Raw genomic sequence first — 11,554 nt, 5'->3', positions numbered from 1 at the left:
AAAATTCTCAAAATTCTCAGATATTTTTCTTTAAATTATTGTAATGGCTTGTAAGAGTATTTATTTTACAGCACAAAAATTTTTAGGGATTTTAACAGGTTTGTTTAGGGGTATTAGGAGGATGTTTTTGACAAATTTAAATATGTTAAATGCTCTATTAGCTTATAAAAATAGTTTGTTTTATTTTTATTTAAAAGTGCAATAAATGACAATACCAGCAGCATTAGCATAAGCAACTTTGAATAATATACAATAAAAATTAATTAAACGAATAGTCAATAAAATATAAAGTCAACACATCTAATCTACAGCTGTTAATTAATTAATTTAAATTTGCTGAGTACCAAAGGTCAAAGGAAGATAACTTCTCTTTTTCAATGTTTTCGCTTGTAAGAAAACCTATTTCTTGAATCATTACCAATTTATATTTGACCTTTCCCTTTTCATGTATATTTTTTACACCTTTTTTTTTATAATTCAAATCTTTCTTGTCAGTTAATTATCAACATTATTAATGTTTTATTTGGTAATTACCTCTATTCACACCTAGATAGCAATGGCTATAATTCTAATAGGCAAAATACTTTTTTTAAATTACCTATTTTCTGAATTTTTGTGTGCATCTTTTATATTTATAAAAGTTCTCCTTTAAATGAAGCTTGAAGAGTATGTAATCTGCTAATTTTTATTACTATTTTAAATGTTTAAATGAATTTAAAAAAACAACTACAAATTAAAAAGTAGGCCTAAACATTTCTATTAATATTGTGCAATATGTAAAATAATAAACAAATTAAAATAGACAACAGTTGGTTCAATAATTTACTCAAGGCCATTTGTATAAAAAAGATTCATTAATACATCTGAAATCAGCTAACAGTTTTTTAGTATCTAGTGGTATAGTTATATGATGTTTACTTTTATACATCTATATATATAATTCTCTTCATGGAGGGACCATGCAGGACACCACCACGTAAGCACGCCCGCCCACCCACTCCCTTTCTCTCCAGGCATACTCAACAGACCATATGGCTACCACCCCCACCCGTCTGGTGAGCTGTTTACAATCGTAGAGCGGAGTCGAATTAGTGATGGCTATTAGGGGCAGAAAATATAGTTTTTAAATGATTTAAAACTAAGGGGAGGTAATAACAAGTTCTGCTTGATCTTTTCATTGTCATCTGTAAACTGTCATCACGGAAGACTGCTTTCACCGCAGGTGGGGAGGGGGAAAGAGTTGGAAAGTGAGGGTAGTAAGGAAAATCGTCCTTCACAAGCTACTAATAGTGTTTTAAAGTAAAATATTCTCAGTTGCAGCATTGCAGCATTTGTAACTCTTCTTGTAACTCCGTGTGAAAAACATGCCCCTTCCCAATACATTAATGTACGTTTTTTTTGTTTAAGTGGTTGTGGGGAGGGGTGAGAGATATCCATTTTTGGCTTGTTTACATGAATTAAAAAGTACAACAGTCTTTAATATATGTGAAATTTAAAGATGTCTAAAATTCCAATCTACATGACAAAAATGTTTTTAATTTGAGATTTTTTTAATACTCTATTGTTGTAAAGAAGTAATGGCGTCACTGCAGGATAATGTTAATGCCAATCACATGAGTTTAGTTTTTCAAGCACAGTTCAAATGCTGAACTTTTAAAAATTAACCTTATTATTTATGACTTATTATTATTGATTACATTAGTTATTGATTTGCCTGTTTGGTACAAGCCTCCCTGCTTGACAGATACATCCGACCCCTACTGAAACTTGAGAGATACATCCGACCCTTCCCATTCCAGTATTTTCAGGTTCATGATTTAAAACCATGCGTTACTTCCCCTTCACCTGAATTGCTTCCTTCACATGAGTTGTTTCCCTTGACTGGAGTTGTTTCCCCTACACGCATAGAAAAAGAGCCCAGTCTCCGTGCTACGTGGCCTGCTTTGTTTATTGTCCTCTGATTATTTTATTTATAGCTCTCATATTTTTGTTTCGCTAATCCCCAGCACGTGTGCTTGAGCATTTATTTTTAAAAAAACCTCTTAGTCTCTTGCTGTTTTCGCCTCTACGATCGTGGTTTCCACATCATTGGAGCTATATATTGTGATCAATAGTTTGTGTATCATTCGTTTATTGGAAATTTTTTTTTCGGGTAAAGAGAAAAAATATTCCCTAGAAAATCGATTTCAACTACTGTACATTCTAATATAAGGAACTTCAAATGTTGCTAAAATGCAGACACACAGTTTGAGTATTCTTGCGTTAGCTTTATATGCATAGGACTACACCTTTATAAAATCTTGTGAAGTATCATCCTGATAGGCGTCCATCGCCGCCGTCAGTTTGTTCGCAAACGATACTTGTATTCGATTTGTGAACGCACCGGTCATAGGCGTTTGTTACTTTTTGATTGGGGGAGGGTGTTTGGCATGAAAACCAAAAATATTTGATTTGTAGGGTTGTGTTTTTCAAAATATAATTGGTATTTAAAAGAAAATCGTGGTGGGAATAAAAAAGTTCGCAAGCATACAGGCTAGATTGTTGGTACGGTTTGCGTGCGTTTAGCTATAAAAATGTTTGGCAACTTATTTTAGTGTTCAATTAGAAACGAACTTAGACCCTTCTTATTGTCTGTATGTTGAGTTTACCGAGCCCCTCATCTCTAAAGTTATGAAAAGTTACAATTTAGCCCTGTTTCAAATCTTATCCCGACTACTCATCAGTAGCTGTCCCCAAAGGGACTGCGCGCTATTTTAACCCCTCCCAAGATCGTCACCCACAAAGCTCGTCCATCTCCAGTGTTTCTTCCAGACTTTTTTATCGGGGGGGGGGAGGCACTCAAATTTCCGGGGATACGGACACTGTTAAAGGTATATATTTTCTAAATAAATTCCATTTCGTTCTCTGTCCATCTCCCACCTGTAACTGTGTACATCCGACCCCCATCCATCCCACCCATAGACATAGTACTATCTAAAATCTGCTTCTCTCACACTTTTTTTTTTATTAATGTGTAAATTCCGTATGGTGGAGCTGTCTAACCAAGCCGGGAAGAAACTTAACAGAAGGGACATTTGCCTTCGTACAGTGGCCTCACCAGCTCGGGTGTCATCTGATGCTGTTACCCAGAGTGTACCCCGTCCACCAACGATGTAATCTAACTATAGGCAATTTGGTGTTACCCTTTGCCTATTAATTTATAAATTTTCATTAGTAATTTACGGGGAAAACCAGACTTTTTCGTTAAACTTTTACTATTTTTCGTTCGGTTTTGTGTCACTCCCAAGTGCGATCCGTCCGCTATCCCTCTTTCCCCCCCCCCCCCCCTCCACCTTCTGCCGCCACTGCCCTCATATTACTCTGCAGATGTTCCCATTATGAACGGGTCAAATGAGTTTTGTTTACCTTCCCTTCAGTGTCACAATAGCACATTTTATAATCAAATCGTAATCTTCCTTCCGCTGTATGACCCAATGGATAAAGCTTTACTTTGATTAGATCACAGTTTAACGATCGGTTTATCGATAATAATACTAAAAAATGTCTCTTCAAGTTTTTTTTTTTAAATAAACTATGCTGCTTACGATACAACTTTTGAGACAGTTTTTTTTTAACCGATTTTAATTGAGTAATTAAATTTAAATTCTTTTGAAACATATTTTTAAAGATATGGAGTACAAAATGTGCACTATATCACTTTTCAAATGTCAGTATTCTCCCCCCCCCCCTTTCCCCAATGTCACACGTCAGAATGTTCCCTCCCTCCCAGGTGCGAGACGTCATTTATAGACGACCTCTCCCAATACCTCCCCCCCCCCCCCCCAACCTAACCCTGTTTGTTGATATCGGCCCATGTCTCCCGTCATACGAGTTTAGACCTGGCGAGGTACGGCTAATCGATGAGAAGCCAGCTCTGCTAAATATAGTTGCTTCGTCAATCACCTGGCAAAACTAGATGATCTTTTCATGCGGAGTTCGCCTTAGCATAAAGTCATCAGCAAGGGCTGAATTTTTTAAACATTTTAATTGTAACAAAAATATCTGAAAATTTAATATAATTTAATATTATTAATAGTTTCATATTACTTGAGATTTGGTAATATTGTTGTCAACGTTTTTATTGTGCGAAAATATGAATGACGCATGCTCTATATCACCCCATGTTTAAACTCGTATTTATTGCGATTGTAAAGAAGTAGAGTTCTTTTTAATACGATTTGATCTAAATTTATAACAAAACGCGATCATTAAAAAAAATAATCAGGAGGGCATTGATTAAAGATGAATATCCTCAGCTCAAATAAACAACACCTATGTGATGTTTATTGGTCCATTTGTGTGGTCAAGCCATGGGTATACAGCAGGCTAAAAATAAAGCGAACATTGAACAGCAATCGTCAGCTGTGCTACTTGATGTTTTTTTTTTGTAGGGGTTAATAGAGCCCTATTGCAGGGGTCGGCAACCTTTTGAAGCGGAAGAGCCAAAAGTTACAATTTTCAACATTTCCGTGGTTTTAAAGAGCCACTAAATTTTTTTTATTTCAAATATTTTATTTTTTGATTAAGATTATTAGTATTTGTGCAAGGAGCTGGAGAGCCGCATCTTGATATCAAAAGAGCCGCATGCGGCTCGCGAGCCGCAGGTTGCCGACCCCTGCCCTATTGGATGAGGGGGAAAATGTCCCATCCCCTTTCTGCCTTAGCCGAACCTATGACGTTCTTGTGTGGTGTTGACACTGTGAGTAGTATCAAGATAGCTACAAATTTGTTGTAAAACATTGGTGTGTTCACGTATAGGTTGGGGGGGGGGGGCGTATGAATATCAATAACGTTAACATCTGTTGTACACCGCCCCAGTGAAACTTTATCTGTGAACACATCACATTGTGTGTGAGGGAGGGGGGGGGGGGATAAGGGGAGGTAGATGTAGAATACAGGGCTAGTGGCTGACTCAACTGAATAGAATATTGGTGACATATGTATTATGTTTGGTTTTTTCTTTCTCACTATCTGTCTCGCTCTCACATACACACACGCACATACCCATCCCTACACATACACACACATACTCGCCTCTACACATGCATGCACACACACACACACATACTCTCCCCTACCCATTCACACACATACTCGCCCCTACACATACACACACATACTCGCCCCTACACACACACATACTTGCCCCTACACACACTCGCCTTGCTCATTCACTCCTGTCTCACCTTCTCTCATTCACTGAATGACGAGTGATGGCCTACAACAAAAAGGTGAACGGTGATTCATCGTTTCTAAAGTACCTAATGTATCAACTGGTGTCAGATGGTGTGGTAACTGGTGGCATTTCCCTTTGTTCGTTGTACTAAAATAAATACACTCCAATGCAGGAAAAAGTTACAATCGTTACTGTGTGCAGCAAAATACAAAATTAAAATTAGGCGTATCACCACCATGGCATTTGTTTTCGCGGATAGCTTTTGTGTAAGGAACACCGGATCATCAGTATAACTTGGTATTGAGCGACTTCCCAAAGCTAGGTCTACTTCTTTCTTGTCCTTCCTGGTACTCACCTTTATTTTTGTATCTTTATGTCTATCCACCTGTTTGTTGATTGTTTTTTCGCGTTTTGTGTTGTTGTTGTTTATTTTTTTTTTCGGAATTTCCACCTAGCACTTATTTCACAATGTATTTCTCTTGTTTCCTTGTTCGTGTGCTAAGCTAATACCAGCCACTGTGAACGCTATGTGAACGGTCTTTTGGCGACCTAGCTTCTGTTCTTTAATTTTTGTCGCTTAACACTTCAGTGTTACCTGGTATTCATTCAAGGCACTGTCGGTTTCTCCTAACCTCAGGACGTATCAATGACAGTTTCATTTTTTGTACTCGTTTTTTTTTTAACTTTTTCTTTTAAAAAATTGATTGCATTGAGTACATTTATATCGATTTCTAAAAAAATGTGTTTATCGAAATAAAACAAATACCACCATCTTTATAAACTTTATTTCGTGGGGTCTAACTGTGTGTTGTAGGATAGACGATGTGGTTATAGAATTCATCCTGTGATTTTTCACTTTGAATAGATGAAGTAAATCAAGCTTTTGCATCATTGATTTACTGTCGTGGGTATCATCTGTCGTCGGTTAAGCGAGCTCCAAAGTATACTTTTACTCTTAAAGGTTACTCATATCAAAGTAATTCTTGAGGTATATTTCTACAACTGTATCCGAGGTTCATATGCTAACAGTATAGTTTTATACCAGTCCACCGAGATGACTCTCTTAACTTTGGCGAATGTTTGTCGTCATTTAGTACACAGAGATTGTAGTTCCTGGTTGTTCGCCCAAACTAAACCTGTCTCAGTACTCCAGTGGTGTATGTTTATATAGGATTAGTGGTAGTGAGGTTCATGCTAGTGCGTATATTGTATATATGTGTGTGTGGGGGTGGGGTGGGGGGATTATGAGTGATGCTGATTTGGTGGGGGGGGGTGTCTGGTGAGGGTTGTAGGGTGGAGGAGTGTGTGAGTTCTGGTGTTTATGTGGGTGGGGAGGGGAGCACGATGTAAGCGTGAGTCCTTCTTCCACCCCCCCCCCCCTTTGCCCCACTCTCGGGCAAGCCACCTAAGAAGGTCGACACGCCCATAATCCTGGTATACGTGTATCAGCTGTCTGGCCTATTGAGAGGCACCGGATATTGTATGTTTGCTCAATACGTTGGTTCCCCACTCCCCACCCATTAATCATTTGCTTAACCCCTCACTCACAAACACACATACACATTCACACATGTACACACATACACACACATACATACACATTCACACATATATACACACACACATACATACACACATACTCACACATACACACACACTCACACATACACACACATACATACACACAGAGAGACTGTGTTAAGAAACCGGACCTCTCCACAGAACAGACATATCACACACTGTTTCCCCTGTCACTATGAGCTTGTCCAGCTCTATGTGTCATCAAACTTGTGTCATTTGTTTCAGTGTCATCAAACTTGTGTCATTTGTTTGCGCCAGCAACGGTCTGCCCCTCCATCAATGTGACGCGTTTTCTTTTTTTTTATTTTTATTTTTACATAGCCAAACATTTTTAAAAAATTATACTAACGCGTTGTTGATAGTTAAATAAGTAAATACATTGTTCTCCTTTCGTATTCTTTCTTTCTCTGTCTCTCTCTCTCCCTCTATTCCCCCCCCCCCCCCTCCTCACTCGTGTTAACACACACGACATTCATAAGTTCATATAGCATGAATAAAAAAAAACCTATAATACAGGGAAGTATTTTGACACTTGACTGAACTTAATAAATAAAATGACATTTGTACCATTTCATTTTCCCCGTTTAGAACTTAGAATACGGTGTCACTTCCTTAAACCACGGTACAGGTACACACGTAATAATCCCGGGATCAACCGACCTATTGTAGTATTGGTATTTTACGTCTTTCTGTCGCCCGTGTTATTTACATACAACTTATTACGCTTGTATCACCAGACCTATTGTAGTATTGGTATTTTACGTCTTTCTGTCGCCCGTGTTATTTACATACAACTTATTACGCTTGTATCACCAGACCTATTGTAGTATTGGTATTTTACGTCTTTCTGTCGCCCGTGTTATTTACATACAACTTATTACGCTTGTATCACCAGACCTATTGTAGTATTGGTATTTTACGTCTTTCTGTCGCCCGTGTTATTTACATACAACTTATTACGCTTGTATCACCAGACCTATTGTAGTATTGGTATTTTACGTCTTTCTGTCGCCCGTGTTATTTACATACAACTTATTACGCTTGTATCACCAGACCTATTGTAGTATTGGTATTGTACGTCTTTCTGTCGTCCGTGTTATTTACATACAACTTATTACGCTTGTATCACCAGACCTATTGTAGTATTGGTATTGTACGTCTTTCTGTCGTCCGTGTTATTTACATACAACTTATTACGCTTGTATCACCAGACCTATTGTAGTATTGGTATTGTACGTCTTTCTGTCGCCCGTGTTATTTACATACAACTTATTACGCTTGTATCACCAGACCTATTGTAGTATTGGTATTGTACGTCTTTCTGTCGCCCGTGTTATTTACATACAACTTATTACGCTTGTATCACCAGACCTATTGTAGTATTGGTATTTTACGTCTTTCTGTCGCCCGTGTTATTTACATACAACTTATTACGCTGGTATCACCGGGTCTATTGTTATATTGATATTTTACGTCTTTCTGTCGTCCATGTTATTTACATACAACTTATTACGCTGGTGTGACCAGATCTATTGTAGTATTGGTATTTTACGTCTTTCTGTCGCCCGTGTTATTTACATACAACTTATTACTCTGGTATCACCCGACCTATTGTTATATTGGTATTTAACGTCTTTCTGTCGTCCGTGTTATTTACATACAACTTATTACACTTGTATCACCGGATCTATTGTTATATTGATATTTTACGTCTTACCATCGCTGGTGCTACCAGTACATTACGCTGGTATTACCAGATCTATTGTAGTATATTTTATGTTTCACCATCGCTAGTGCTGCTGGTACACCCCGTACATTACGCTGGTATTACCAGATCTATTGTGGTATATTTTATGTTTCACCATCGCTAGTGCTACTGGTACACCCCGTGCATTACGCTGGTATCACCGGGTCTATTGTTATATTGGTACTTGGCGTCCAACTATTGTTCTCGCTACTGGTGTATAGTTCATTATACCGGGATCACCAGATCTAGACGTCTATGTCTATCGTCAGGGCTACTTACATACACCTCGTCATTCTGGTATCACCAGATCTATTGTTATATTGGTATTCGTCGTATATCTAGCTTAGACGGCTCTAGCTCTAGTTTTTGTGAACGGAACAGCTGTGTATGGGTGGGTTGCGTGCCTTGGGTTTTGTTACACAGTGATCTCTTTATGTTGGGGGGGGGGGGGGGTTTGGCAATGTATTGATTCCTCCCGTAATTGACTGGAGGGTGTGTAGTAATTAAGTCTAAATATGCTTCATCTGAAGTAACAGCCTTGTGGATTTCCATAAGTTATTTTATTTTTGAAAGTTACAAGTTGTGTGCTACCAAATAGTGTCCTGGTGGGGGGGGGGGGGCAGTTCCTAGATATATAATATAAACTCTGGTGTTGGGTGATAACGGCAGTAGCGCCACAAAGCGTGGACGGGTTGAAGGGGGTGGGGTGGGGGTGGGGGGTTGTGGTCTGCACAGGGTGACACCATTTAGGGGATGACACCGAAATCTGTTGATGTATATGTGTAGTTTTGAGGTATTGGTGTTTTAAATGTATGAATAAATTAAACTTCCAGGTAATTGTTTACTAACTCGTCATACTTAAGACCTTACATTTATAGTCCAGTTTTTGGTCGTAATTTCTTACAAGATGATTTTTTTAAAATTCAGCATGTTGACCTGTAATATATAAAAAAAAAGGTAATAAGTCTCCAGTTTGAAGTAAAAGCTATCAGTTGTACACAACTCTCCACACCAAACCCTCTCTTACATAGTGTCTGTGTATTGATGACATTATGGTAACACATGTCATAGTCTAGTTAGACCTAACCCAAACCATTACTGGCATAGTGTCTGTGTATTGATGACAATATATGGTAAAACATGTAATAGGCCTAGTTAGGGTTTACTCAACTGCCACAATAAGAAACAAATCTACATGATTGCTGCCAGTGAATACAGAGTGTGATAGAAGGGCATGGCATTATATTTATCAGCAGTGGAGAGAAAAAAAATATATGTCCTACACACACAAAAAAGCAATATCCATACTGTCCAGTGCTCACTTGCATGGTAATGAGAGAAGCTGATCAAAAACTTTGATCAAGGATAATTAAAGAAATGTATGCATCTAACTCATGTTTGTCAGTGTGTCTTCCACCCCACCCCCCTAACCAAATTGAGTCCACACCCCCACCTTGTAAAACACCACTGCTACTGCCACTTTCCCCCATATCTACACTGTGCTGATCACGTACAGCATCTACAGTCTTAGTTGAACTCTGACCCTTGCCATATAGAGAGAGAATAGATGTCTGAGAAGGATGTGATTATAGATGTAAATGTAGCCTGCTGTTCTGTATAATGTTGACTAGGGTATAGACCAGCTTACATAACACATGTGTTCTAGTAGGTTGAAAGGGCTGAAATGCAACTACAAGAAACAAAATAATTTGAAAGGAACTTATGCAAATACAAGAAATAAAATGCTTTAAAAGGAACGTATGCAAACAAAATAATGTTTGACTATACCTGACAAGTCAGCTATCAGTTGTCATTAGTGACTTTAAAATTTACTTTCAAAAAAATTTCAGAGTTTCTTTGTGGGCTACAAAAAAAAAGGGCATTAAAACCTGACTGGTGGTATTTCTATAAGGAAACTGTCTTGAACAAATAATTAAACAGAGAACTTTAATAAAAAAAAACGGAACAAATATTTAAAAAAAGGTTGCTTCCTAGGAGGCATACAAGTAAGGGAGGGAATAAAAAGTCTGTGCTTGTGTAGCGGATCATTATCATTTTGTTAATAAGTTAATATTCAGCTTCGGAGATAAAGCTAAAGATGTTAAAAAATTAGAGGAAGTTTAATACAAAGAATTAATTTGATTCTCTGGTCATAGTATGCTTGCCTCCAATACATTCATAAATCAATCATCTTGCCCAAGACACAAAGGGGCAGATGATTTGTTTCAGAGACCAATAAATTAATGCGTCCATGAAAATAAACTTTAAGTATAACACTCCTCCTTCCTTTATAATAACTATCAAAACCAGTAAAGTTTATGTTGGAACATGAATATCTAAGGAGCCAACACATCTTCTATGTCTTCAGTATGCCATATTCACATGCACAATTTAGTTGGAAAAAACCTCGTCCAACATTACAATCTAGAATGAGGAACAAGAAAAGAGTAGAGAAAATGTACTTGTAATAATTGTGTTATTAGTATTGTTTTCACAATAGAAATAATTGATAAAATGTCCCTGCTTGAAAAAAAATGCCTTTACTTAACCATGGATGAAAGCAGGAAAAAAAATGGAAGATTTAGATTACTAGTTTGTGTTGAGTGGTTTGATTGATATAGCTACCCCAAAAAATGCCATTGCTTTTAGAATGTGATGGGAGGTTTGATGTAGGGTAACTATCAGGAAAAATACCAATGTTTTACAAGAATGTGATGTGTGGTTTGATTGAGGTAACTATCAGGAAAAATGTCAATGTTTGACCAGAATGTGATGTGTGGTTTGATTAAGGTAACTATCAGGAAAAATGTCAACATTTAACAAGAATGTGATGTGTGGTTTGATTGAGGCAACTATCAGGAAAAATGTCAACATTTAACAAGAATGTGATGGGTGGTTTGATTGAGGTAACTATCAGGAAAAATGCCAATGTTTGACTAGAATGGGATGGGTGGTTTGATTGAGGTAACTCAGGAAAAATGTCAATGTTTGAATAGACTGTGAAGGGTGGT

General features: G+C 37.6%; 1 protein-coding gene across 1 annotated transcript in view; it reads left to right on the top strand.

The window, feature by feature from the left end:
* Positions 1–2,072: 2,072 nt before the first annotated feature.
* LOC131930365 (inositol polyphosphate 5-phosphatase OCRL) overlaps positions 2,073–11,554 on the top strand; it is a 36,376-nt gene continuing 26,894 nt past the window's right edge. Inside the window, exon 1 of the mRNA XM_059286823.1 lies at positions 2,073–2,152. The gene's annotated coding sequence lies outside the window, so the exon portion shown is untranslated. The remainder of the gene's footprint in view (positions 2,153–11,554) is intronic.

Source organism: Physella acuta, unplaced genomic scaffold (genome assembly GCF_028476545.2).
Source record: "Physella acuta isolate Inbredline_101_S28 unplaced genomic scaffold, ASM2847654v3 ptg001762l, whole genome shotgun sequence".
NCBI classification, from domain to species: domain Eukaryota; kingdom Metazoa; phylum Mollusca; class Gastropoda; family Physidae; genus Physella; species Physella acuta.
The sequence above is the reverse complement of the archived record's forward strand: the minus strand, read 5'-3'. Positions and strand labels throughout refer to the sequence as shown.